A 10810-nucleotide genomic window follows, 5' to 3' on the forward strand; every position below is an offset into this window, starting at 1 on the left:
TCATTGAATAGGTTTTGTGCTGTGAAAGTCTGCAGAAAAACATGAGATGTAAAGTATACCCTTAAATCTCACATAACATACCACAGAATGTACGGTTTGTGGTGTGCGTCCTGATGGTGATTTATGGTCTGGTAAACCAATGGTATACTATAAAAATGTGTTCTCATGGTCAATTGTGATTTTCCAAATATACAAGTGAATTGTTATGGTAGACCATAAAATGAGATATAATGATCTGTGGTATTTCAATGGTACTTTTGTAATTAGAGAGTGCTCATATAACGTGGGTTAATGTAAGTCGGCGTCTTCTAAATGATAATGAGAAATTTCTCTCTTTCTATTTATACATACAGGTATTCTAATTGGGAAAAAATAGGTGTATCACCAGTCCTGTAGCTCTTTTCTGGATTGCACATAATACCCTATTGGGCTGTTTGTCTAGCCATGAACAAGTGGTTTCTTTCTGTACTTACCAACATAAAATTACATTTTTTTTCTTTTAAAAAAGGAACAGGTGGCTAAGAATGCTGAATTCTGGTTCAGTAAGAAAACATATACAGTAGCTCAGGTTAGGGGAACTGTAGAGAGACTTCCTTCCACGTGATATATCTGTACTATGCTAGATGTGCTAGAGTAGCTCTACAGAGGTGTAATACAGTGCCTTGCGAAAGTATTCGGCCCCCTTGAACTTTTCAACCTTTTGCCACATTTCAGGCTTCAAACATAAAGATATAAATTTTTTATTTTATGTGAAGAATCACCAACAAGTTGGACACAATTGTGAAGTGGAACGAAATCTATTGGATTTTTGAAACTTTAACTAATAAAAAAATGAAAAGTGGGGCGTGCAAAATTATTCGGCCCCTTTACTTTCAGTGCAGCAAACTCACTCCAGAAGTTCAGCGAGGATCTCTGAATGATCCAATGTTGTCCTAAATGACTGATGGTGATAAATAGAATCCACCTGTGTGTAATCAAGTCTCTGTATAAATGCACCTGCTCTGTGATAGTCTCAAGGTTCAACATTGTGAAAAAATACTTTCGCAAGGCACTGTAGAAGCAGAATTAAGGTACAGTGCCTTGCGAAAGTATTCGGCCCCCTTGAACTTTTCAACCTTTTGCCACATTTCAGGCTTCAAACATAAAGATATAATTTTTTTATTTTATGTGAAGAATCACCAACAAGTGGGACACAATTGTGAAGTGGAACGAAATCTATTGGATTTTTGAAACTTTTTTAACTAATAAAAAAATGAAAAGTGGGGCGTGCAAAATTATTCGGCCCCCTTGCATTAATACTTTGTAGAGCCACCTTTTGCTGCGATTACAGCTGCAAGTCGCTTGGGGTATGTCTCTATCAGTTTTGCACATCGAGAGACTGAAATTCTTGCCCATTCTTCCTTGCAAAACAGCTCGAGCTCAGTGAGGTTGGATGGAGAGCGTTTGTGAACAGCAGTTTTCAGCTCTTTCCACAGATTCTCGATTGGATTCAGGTCTGGACTTTGACTTGGCCATTCAAACACCTGGATACGTTTATTTGTGAACCATTCCTTTGTAGATTTTGCTGTATGTTTGGGATCATTGTCTTGTTGGAAGATAAATCTCTGTCCCAGTTTCAGGTCTTTTGCAGACTCCAACAGGTTTTCATCCAGAATGGTCCTGTATTTGGCTGCATCCATCTTCCCCTCAATTTTAACCATCTTCCCTGTCCCTGCTGAAGAAAAGCAGGCCCAAACCATGATGCTGCCACCACCATGTTTGACAGTGGGGATGGTGTGTTGAGGGTGATGAGCTGTGTTGCTTTTACGCCAAACATATTGTTTTGCATTGTGGCCAAAAAGTTCGATTTTGGTTTCATCTGACCAGAGCACCTTCTTCCACATGTTTGGGGTGTCTCCCAGGTGGCTTGTGGCAAACTTTAGACGAGACTTTTTATGGATATCTTTGAGAAATGGCTTTCTTCTTGCCACTCTTCCATAAAGGCCAGATTTGTGCAGTGTAAGACTGATTGTTGTCCTATGGACAGACTCTCCCACCTCAGCTGTAGTTCTCTGCAGTTCATCCAGAGTGATCATGGGCCTCTTGGCTGCATCTCTGATCAGTCTTCTCCTTGTCTGAGCTGAAAGTTTAGAGGGACGGCCAGGTCTTGGTAGATTTGCAGTGGTCTGATACTCCTTCCATTTCAAGATGATCGCTTGCACAGTGCTCCTTGGGATGTTTGAAGCTTGGGAAATCTTTTTGTATCCAAATCTGGCTTTAAACTTCTCCACAACAGTATTACGGACCTGCCTGGTGTGTTCCTTGGTCTTCATGATGCTCTCTGCGCTTTCAACAGAACCTTGAGACTATCACAGAGCAGGTGCATTTATACAGAGACTTGATTACACACAGGTGGATTCTATTTATCACCATCAGTCATTTAGGACAACATTGGATCATTCAGAGATCCTCGCTGAACTTCTGGAGTGAGTTTGCTGCACTGAAAGTAAAGGGGCCGAATAATTTTGCACGCCCCACTTTTCATTTTTTTATTAGTTAAAAAAGTTTCAAAAATCCAATAGATTTCGTTCCACTTCACAATTGTGTCCCACTTGTTGGTGATTCTTCACATAAAATAAAAAATGTATATCTTTATGTCTTTTTGAAGCCTGAAATGTGGCAAAAGGTTGAAAAGTTCAAGGGGGCCGAATACTTTCGCAAGGCACTGTATATACTGTATTATATTGTTATAGTATCATTATGTCAAAATGAAGTCATGTGCCTCCTCTCACTCTCTGTCCTTGCACTTCATTTCATTGTAATTAAAAATGTACTATTTGCACCAGAGTTCTAGAGCTATATTCTTAAGTCTTAATTTAGGCCTAATTGTATTTAAGAGCATGCAAATTTAACATTTCTTTAAATATATACTGCAAAGAGTTGTTAAATACTATATATTCCTAATTAGATACTACCTACAGTTACCTACATTAACATGTACATGAAACCCATCACTCAGTGACATCACTACAAGGTTGCAGATGCACAAACAATTGCAGGAGCTGCTGTTACCATGGTAGCAATCAATCAGTTTTCTCATCACTTGGGGAATTCCAGTCATAGAACAAAGGACGTTTAAGTGAGTAAACATTTTAATGAAATACCAACAAATATATCCTCCATTGTATTTTGTTTGAAGAAAGTGAACATTTATTTCATACAGATTGTGTTTACTCTTCATTTCTTAGTTGTATCCCCAGTTTAACCTTCAGTATCATATAATGTATATCCCATCTGTACTTCTGTAAGCCATATTCATTCAGGTTGAGCCCTGAAAATATGATTTGTTCATAAAGAGTATTAATCATTTACACACTGTAATTAACATCCTTGCCTGGTATGTTTCAAAAATGACACATTAAAAGAATACAGTACTTCAAAGAAATCAGAAATGTAAAAGATCCAAACGTTTCTCATTCATAGCAGATACTCACCAGGCATTGAATATTGTCAAATATGTCTTTAATTAGTCTCAGATTTGTGTCCAAAATAAGGTTTTGATTTTATCAGACATTTAAAAGATGCATAATAATTGTACAACTGATACTTCAGTCTCGGTATTCCCAGAAGATAATAATGGGATCAGTAAGGTTCTGGAATATGTACAGTCTCCTTGCTCCTACAAATCAAGTGCAATACTGACAGCTCCATCTCTACACCCTGACAAAGCTTTGTTTGCAAGGTGGGCTCTATGCCATGTACAGTATATGTGCAGTTTTACAACTGTAGTCACCTACAGCACATTGTTATTGAAGCCATCTGGGTTGAAGAGCTCTGAATATGTTTCTTAGGATCCTTGTCTTAATAAGTCAGGATTGATGAAAATATCAGAAACTTAGCTGATAGCCATGGAGCAATATTTTCTAGGACACAGAAATAAAAAATAAAAAAAATATATTTTTTAAACTTAAACTATTTTTCCTTACAATTATCTATTTGTTTTTCTCTGGAATTTTGTTGGTTGCAAGGTCACATTAAAGATGGAAAAACGTCTGACATGATTCATCTTGATTTCTGGCTTTACATTACAAAAACCTGCGATTTCAATAAGGGAGTGTAGACTTTTTATATCCACTGTAACAGGCTCTTAGTGGCCTTGTAGAGTTCTACTTAAGAATTCCTTCTTCATGATCAAAACCCTGTTGCAAGTATTTAGGTTGATTCAAAACAGTCACTCTTTCCAGGGCAAATTAAAGGGTTGAGGTGCACAGTTCCCTTCCTCATGAAATGGACAATTTAGAGTAGCCAGTTACTCTACCAGTTGGTCTTGAGGAGTTGGGATAAAACTAGGCTATCCAGAGAAGATCCTCAGTCAGGGGAAGAACATTGAAAGTCTAGACCCTCCCAGAATCTAGAGTCAGACCAGACCCAGGAGTGGTGTGGTAACTGCCACACCATAGTCAATAAGATTCACCTTTTAATGCCCGAGTGACCAATCCATATGCTGTATACGGTATACTGTACAACCTAACTGCCTATAGCCAATCTGCATTTATTGTTTTTACCCATGTAAGGTAAATATAAAGCCATAGCAGCTTATACTAGCTTCTGTAGCATTAAGTTGACTAGAAAGCATATTACTTTACCCCAGGATGGGGCATCTGTCCATCACAGAGATTACCCACCTGCAATGCTGATCACCACTTAAGTAGCGGGCTAGACCAGACCAACTGAGCTAACTTACTCCACTCAAGAGTAGTAGTAGACAAAAGCCCACCATCCACCATTCACAAGTCACTACACTATACCATCCCTATAAATTTACTCATTTAAATAAAAGAAAACAAACAAACATTCTCAGCATTATTGGTTAGTATGTATTGTATATTTTGATGTCTGTATTGGACACTTTGTTCCAGAAAAAGTTAAATGGGTCATTAATGCGCTGTTTTACACCTGTAATTAGAGCATCGAGATAGAAACTTTATTGGCCACTACTGTGGAAATTTGTCTTTGGCTTCTTCCATAACAAGTACAAAACACACAAGCAAAAACATAAAAGTCACATAAAATCACTTGAATTACATGAAAGTCGCAGAGCCGGAGCTGTTGTTTCCCAATTATTTTTCCAGTTATTTTCACTATCCTGGACAGTTTGGTTTTGCTTTTCAACCCCACATTTCCACAACAACCCATCATGTTAAATCTCTAGGACATTGTGACTAACATTAAAGTTCTTTAGTCTTTGAATTAAAAACAACCTCTGATTTGCTTTCTTAAAAATGATATCTATATTCTCAGTGTAACTCAGCCACTGATCAGTATATGTTCCCAGATTTTTAAAACTCTTCAAAACCACTGCACACTGACCATTGAGCACTATTGGCTACAATCGTTGCCTGCCGTCATTTGTAGCCTTGAAAAGATGTTCTTTAGTCTTGGTGATGACATTTATTTTCAATGTGCTGGACTGGCACCAGTTTTCAAGGATACTTATGTGTTCAAAGTAAGTTTGCTCACCTAGAGGTTGGTCTTTTAAACAGTCCTACGAGATCCATGTCATCTGTATATTTAACCAGACTGGCTGTGCTACTCTGAATCTGCATCTCATTAGTGTATAAAATGTTTATAATGTGGATTTTAGTCTTATAACTGTGATTATTTTTCTTTTATTGTTTAATCAAATTCTTTCTCTTCCATACACATAAATACAATAAGGCTATCTTTTGCTCACTCTGCTTTTTGCTACATGTTTCCATTCCAGTTTACTCAACATTATTTTACATGGTAGTTCCAAACAAATATTAAGTTATGCAATCTGTATTAATTATGATATTGATTTCTAACGGTGAAGTAATGAAACAATCACAGGAGGAACTCATTACTAAACTACAAACACAGTCTTCTTGTCTTATTCCAGGATTCATAGGATCCTCATTATTTTAAGCTGTCTGGCATTTTAACACTCATGAATCATGAATCTGCAATTACAATCACTTAACTCCCTGACAAACTTTATTTAAGTCATTTATTCCATAGGTGTTACAGTTGTCCCATTACTGTACCTACTACTTCTTGTCATCCATATTCACATCTTGCAAAATTCTGGAAAGGTACTGGAAACTCCAAAAGGGTTCTTTCTGAAATTAAGAAAGAAACTTTCCCCCATCCTCCTTCATTCTTAACACTAGCACAAAAATAACTCTGCAGTACTTTAATCAATAGATACACATTTTCAGCACTTGATAGCTCTTGGTTCCTGAATGATGTCTAGCTTTGATCAGACCAAAAATCTGGTAGTCTTTAGTTTGTACTTTGTTCTTAGAGGAGACAGAAGTGGTGACATCACTGCAGAGAACAGGCTACATTTTGTGTGATCGGTCATATACTGTCAAATAACCTGGTCACATACCTAGAGCACAGTCTGCCATTTTCATTTAATATATGAAGTGAGGTTTAACTGAGTTAAAAAAGGGAAATATCAAATTATGTCACGTGCCTCTTCTCACCCTCTCTCCTTGTGCTTCACTTCATTGCAATTAAAAGTTTACTATTTGCACCACAGTTCTTCTAGAGATACTTTCCCAAGTCTTTATTTAGGCCTAATTTCTATCCATTTATTTCATTCTGTTGATGCATATTTTTGCACATAACCTGTTACCTTTTTGTTGTTTTGCACATTGCCTGTTGTTGTTCTTGCACATTGCCTGTTGCTGTTTTTGCACATCGTCTCTTGTTGTTTTTTGCACTCTGCCTGTTGTCTCTGTCTTTCTATTGTTATACAATTGTATTTTTGTTTTTTGTTTTTCTTGTACTACTTATGTCAGAGAGCTAGCATTTCGTTATACCATCTACCTGTATATGAGTATAATGACAATAAACTTGAACTTGAACTTGAACTTGAACTTGAACTGTATTTAAGAGTATGCAAGCTGAAGGTTTCTCCAGAACTGTAATGGTCAATGAATGCAGTAACATTTGAAAAGAAATACAGTGGAGATTAACACAAATATTGTCACATGCCTATTAAAGTTTGTAAAAGGTTCTGTGATGTGCTGGTGGAGGTTTCCCTTAAGAACCAAAAATATGGTAAACCTTTTAAAACCCATGCTCTTCAAAATTAATTAGAACAACAATATGTAGATTTTAAACATTTATATTCTTAAAACGTTTTCTGTTACATTATATTTATGGCTCTACTGACAGGACAGAGATCCCCCAGTTTTAACAAATAAAAAATGGGCCCTAAGCGATTCTTATTTAGTATAATATAAAAGTATGAAACCTGAGTTTTCTTACATTAGAATCCTGAACGCCTTTTCTGACATGTTGTATCTTTATGTTGAACCCACAAAATAAGCTCCAATGAACCTGCAGTGATCTGCCTGATGCTTTTTAAACGAAGCCACTCTCCAGACATTACAATGACCTTTAATTTTATCTATTTATTACTATATCTGTTTATACAGCTGAGTATAGTGGAACTTTCTGCTTAAACGTCCTTAAAGGTACATCATCTGTAACGAACAGTTCTTTCCGGACCCTATGCGGACGACACAATCCGAAGAAGTGGGGGAACACTAGGGAAACGTCATGCAGGAATACGGGGCTGAAGACAGGGGGGCGTGTCCAAGGTGCGCTGGTGCACGTGGGAGGCGTGGCCGAGGCGAACAATCCCAAAGAGTAATCCTTAGAGTATCCAAAAACACACGAGAAAGTCCAAAACCAGGAGATCCATCAAAACACGAAGTTAAAACCACGAAGGCCGGGTCGGAACCGGCGGACAAGGAACGGGAACGGGAACAGACTCGCACGATACGGAAATCAGATGCAGAGCCCGGATGAGCGTCAGCGCCTGGCTTTTAAGGTGGGCTGGGAATAGGAAACAGGTGCACAGAATAAAGTCTCACGTGAAAGGGCTGGAGCACCCTTAAGGAGGGGGAACTATAATCGTGACATCATCCCCATCTAGGATTTAAATCCACACCTCTCTGGTCAGAATACCAACACTCTTACCACTACTCCTCCCTGCTAGAAAACTAATGAGACGAGAACTGTGTAATGTTTATGGTCACTATCTTAATTGTGAATAGGTGAAACAGTGAACCAGTAGTGGGTGCACAGTACAGTGAGCTACAAGTCATTGGTGCAGTGTGACTAATATGGAACGAAAATAAAAACTTGAATTCTATTGCAACAAATTCAACATCATATTTCATCGAGTGGGTTCTCGGCATCTGCTTCATTTGAGTTCTCAGTGAGACCACAGAACCAGCACCTCTGGGCTCAGGCATAGCAGTCATAACAAAACCCTCTTAATTTTAATTTTTCAGATGGTGCACTTACTATTTGGAAACCACGGACACACAGTTCAATGCAACCTTTTATTAAAGTTTACCAATAGTAAATGTTTTCCTATTGCTTTCTTACAGATCTCCTACGCTTTGCCATGTTAACTCTTGAGATTCTGCAAAACTTTTCCTTTATAGTACCTCTCTACCGTTCACCATGCTTTTGCAACAGTTTCATTTGGCTTCACTATGCAATATGGTTTGACAAGGAAACCCACATTGAACTTTTACAGTGCCATGTATAGCACAGTTTGCTATTTGCCACACTTTTTGGCAGTATGGTGCCTAAGCACAAGATGCTCTGTGGCCATGCCATTTGTGAAGAATGATAATTGTGATTTTCAACACTGAGTGTCGTTTCCTCTCTGTGGTCCCTTTTAGGACATCACAGTTAATGGCTGGTGATGCGGTTCCCAGGAGGCAACCAGAATTTAAAGGACTGCTTTGAAGAAAATTAACTTGCATAGTTTACTTCCATTTGAATATATAGTTTAGTGCCAGGGGTTTAATGCGAATTTTTTTGTTTTTCTGGCCATGTCCATATCAGGACACTTCTGGTTAGTCTTCATCCTCACACAGATAAATATACCCTAACATACCCTTAATTGATCACACACAGACCGCTCTTGTCAATCTAAGCCCTAAATAAACAGAAATGCCTTCCCACAGTGGTCAAATGTATGCAAAGAATGCTGTCATGGTCAAAGGCATTAGTTCAGCATGGCAAAAGAACTAATCAGTGGTCTTCAAAACCACTGAGGTCACAAACACTGGGCAAATACATTGCATTGATCTGAGACACAAGAAAATTCCACAGCCATAAGCTGTGCTATGATCACTGGCATGATACTGGTCTGAATTTGGTAAAGAACAGAGTGGCGACATTGAATATATAATCCAGCCACCTGTAACAGAGCAAAACAAAGATCCATATGGAAGTAAAGATTTTAGAAGCTCACTGTTGGGCAGGTCTTATGTGGCAAATCTGGTGAACTAAAGAATAATGAATGCAAGGAAAAATACTTCGTCAGAGCTGTTAGCCGTGAGAGAGATGCAAAACTGAACATTTTGTGGGTGGTACAAAACGTTTAGCACAATCCCTGAAACTTCTTAGGAAGAACAGTTATCATTTTGTCAGGAGTAGCTACACACTAGTTTTAACCAGAAAAACCCAGAAGAGACCCCTTTAAATCATGACCACTTTAAAGAACCATTCATTTACAGTGTTAAGGATGAAGTGTCTGGAGAATTCTACAATGATACAGAATAAGCTGATGATGTTTTGCTGTGCATAGTTACTGTACCTCTGTTTTTTTTTTTTAAATCAGAATCCTGAAAGATTAAAAGTAGGGTTTCAATATAGGTTTTAATAAAAAAAAAATAACTCTCAAATTAATGGACTTTTTTAATGAAATGTACTTCTGTAGAACTGATTAATAGATAGAACCAGATTGAAGGTAAAGGGTGAATGCTTTGACTGGTTTGTGGTATTAGAAAAGTACCCTTGTTATTAAGATTAGGACCACAGCTCTGTCTGATTTATAGCAATGATCTAGTTTCTGGCGTAGTTAGTAAATCAGACATATCATCATGCAGATAATACCATAATAGGAGGACTGGCAAATACTGTAGAAAATGCAGAATTTCACAGACCACAGCTTTTCCCATAAATGGCAACTCTGACCATTAAACAGTATTAAAACACAGGAACTGGTTTCGGGACATGGTCATAAACAAATGTAAGACATGCAGACAATGGGATACAATGCTGAGGTTGTAGGAAAGAATGGTCAACATGTGTGATATTGACCATTCCTGTAACAAAGGGGAATATTTTTAGCATGTTATAAAAATGTATCACCCTTGCAATGACATTTTTTCTTGATTCTTCCCAATTCAAAGTCAGTGTGGTATATAAATGATTGACAAACCCTTGTACACTTAGTTAGTTATAGTACTTATCAAGTACTACCTATTGTCACTAATACATAATTAATACATGCCCTAATATTTCATAAGAGAGCATATATTATTTTGAAATTCAGTAGTAATGTACTAATACATGCTTTCCAGGTTTACCTTTAAAGTAAAGGATTGCCAAAGGTGTTCTTTATTAACATTCAAAATGTATATCCTGCCATAACAGAATCTGCTGGATATAATCGCTGAATGCTAAATAATAGATTAACTCTCTTGAGAGTGTCAAATACTAAACATATTGTGCTAGTGATCCTAAAATTTTCTTTTGAAAGGCTTTGCAGGAAACTTTTGTTTTGTATGATTAATATCTTGATAGTTTTATTGGATCGGGGATATGATAGCTCCAGATGGTTTTAGGTGTTATATTTGACCTGGTAAGCCTGTGGTGTTTTTTTTCTTAAAGTGTGCCCTTTAAAAAGAATCTCTGGGAAAGTAAAAGAAGACACATGAAAAAGTTTGATTTCCCCTTTAAGAGCCAAAATACTTTTAACAGCCATTGA

This window comes from Lepisosteus platostomus, chromosome 1 (genome assembly GCF_059453375.1).
Source record: "Lepisosteus platostomus isolate fLepPlt1 chromosome 1, fLepPlt1.hap1, whole genome shotgun sequence".
In the NCBI taxonomy this organism is placed as follows: domain Eukaryota; kingdom Metazoa; phylum Chordata; class Actinopteri; order Semionotiformes; family Lepisosteidae; genus Lepisosteus; species Lepisosteus platostomus.